This window comes from Amphimedon queenslandica, unplaced genomic scaffold (genome assembly GCF_000090795.2).
Source record: "Amphimedon queenslandica unplaced genomic scaffold, v1.1 AMPQUscaffold_13474, whole genome shotgun sequence".
In the NCBI taxonomy this organism is placed as follows: Eukaryota; Metazoa; Porifera; class Demospongiae; order Haplosclerida; family Niphatidae; genus Amphimedon; species Amphimedon queenslandica.
This window is the reverse complement of record NW_003546290.1, coordinates 351,466-353,794: the sequence shown is the minus strand read 5'-3', so window position 1 is coordinate 353,794 and position 2,329 is coordinate 351,466. Positions and strand designations below refer to the sequence as shown.

General features: G+C 37.6%; 1 pseudogene; it reads left to right on the top strand.

Annotated features, from left to right (window-relative positions):
* LOC100634431 (zinc finger BED domain-containing protein 4-like) overlaps positions 1–1,161 on the top strand; it is a 1,469-nt pseudogene extending 308 nt beyond the window's left edge.
* The last annotated feature ends 1,168 nt before the right edge of the window (positions 1,162–2,329 follow it).

Here is a 2,329-nt window from a genome sequence, read left to right as displayed (position 1 = left end):
TATTTACAACTTGCTTAGATACATGGAATATTACTGACAAGCTACACTTGGTTCTTCGAGATAGTGGCAGCAACTTTGTCGCTGGGTTTAGAAATGCTGACATATTGTCTTGTGCTTGCTTTGCCCATACTTTACAACTCACTGTTAAAGATGGGATATTTCCACAAAGAACTGTCGAGATCATGCTCTCCACTTCTCGCAAAATTGTTGGCCACTTTAAACATTCCAATGTATCGTTGTATGCATTGTCATCTGTTCAATCTAAGCTAGAATTATGTCAGCATAGGCCAGTACAAGATGAACCCACTCGTTGGAACTCGTCTTACTACATCTTGCAGTGGTTCATGGAGCAAAAGCAAGCAATACTGGCTGTCAGTACTGAAATATCACTACCAACTGAACTAACAAATGCACAATGGCAGTTAATGGGGAAAGTTCTACAGGTATTGAAGCCTTTTGAAGAGGCAACTAAAGAGGCCAGCTTTAAAGGTGCATCTCTTGCCATTGTCATACCTCTTGTGAATGCTCTGTATCAAAAATTACAACTGAATGATGAAGATGATGATGGCATCAAAACTATGAAGCGTCAGTTGTTGCAGTCACTCTCTTCTCGTTTCAGTGATACTGAGTTATCAAGGCACTATGTGCTGGCTACTATCCTTGACCCTAGGTACAAACACAGATGCTTTTTAACAGTATCTAAGGCAACTGCAGCTTCTGAAATGCTGACTGAGGAATGTCTTAACTATGCTAACTGTTCTAAAGTTTCTTCTGAGCCATCACTACCAAAACGACCTCAAGTTAATGATATGGACAACTCTTTACTTAGCACTGTTGTCACAATGATGGCATCAGATGAAGAATCAACTTTAAGTCAAGAAGAGTCACAAGTAGATACATTTGGGACATCTTACCTTAAGGAACCTAACTTACCTTTATATACTCCTAATAACGAAAGAAACAACCCACTACAGTACTGGAAAGATAATGAAAAGTCAAAGAATATCTTAATTGTCTTGGCACGAAAGTATCTCAGTGCACCAGCTGGCAGTGTTGCATCAGAGAGGTTATTTAGCACAGCAGCTTTAATTGCTGATGATAGACGCAACAGGCTTCTTCCTGAGAAAGTTGAGATGCTACTTTTTTAAAGAAAAACTTACCTTTATTAAACTTTGAGTACTAATTTTAATAAATGTAAATATGTTGCAAATTATTCAAAATTGCTTAAAATTTAAAGTATATGTGCCTGTTATTACAGCCTATAAGTATACTGCCTATAATCTCAATATAGGCACCAATACAGATACCGATGTCAATATACATGTAGGTGCAACACTAGGGGGTACCCCTTTAGGCCCTCCTTTTCATACGTATACATGCATACACACAATCTGTCTTGCCCCCCCAATTGAAAAATGGTTCCTACTCCCCTGCAAATGATCAAGAGAAAAGCCAATGTATAGATAATATGGATGAAGTTGATATCACTGTGTGCGGTATTTGCTTAAGAGAGGAGGACAGAAGTGGCAACAGACTAGTTGAATGGATCGAATGTGACAAATGTACTATGTGGTTTCATAAGTCATGTGTTGTAAATGATGATCATGATTTATTTATCTGTCAGTTTTGCTCAAGTTAAAATAAAGAAATTATTTTATAGTGATAGCTAAGTGATATTTACATCATAATAATAATCATTACTTTTACAATATTGATGTAATGCTGTGGAGTGATTCTTAAGAGTTAAAAATTGTGTAGTTAGTGTTATTCACCATTTTATCACCACACCCACATCGTTTTGCTCCGTTTTAGATGTTTACGGAGAAGCTTACGACCTGCCGCTAATGGCTAGTTTCGGACATTTGGGCTGCCATTTTTAAAATAATAACTACTATTAACCAATCTTTTATTAGACTATTCACTTTAATATTAAATTAATTGAGTGAAAAATGGCTAAGAAACTGTGCTGAGTCTTTTTCAATGTCTCCCCAAGGCCAGTACTACTACAAAAGAAAATGTAAGCATTTAGGGGGGGTGCTGAGGGTGCTTGAGCACCCCCATTAGCCTAAAGGATCAACACTTTTTTTTCTGCTTCTTCAAGCTCTGGTGTCTGACATCACTGCTAAGTGTCTTAAGAAAGTTATTCAACACACTTAACTATCATTTCAGCCTCAATTTCAGCATTTTCCATTGCCTTAAAGGACAGTAGGAAGCGCTACAGTGCCTGAAATTACCATGATGGCGCCTATAATATTCGAAAAGCTAAGCATGTGCGAATACAATAGTTTAGTGCAGTAAAAGGGGTGTGGTCAAAATCAAGGCGCACTTC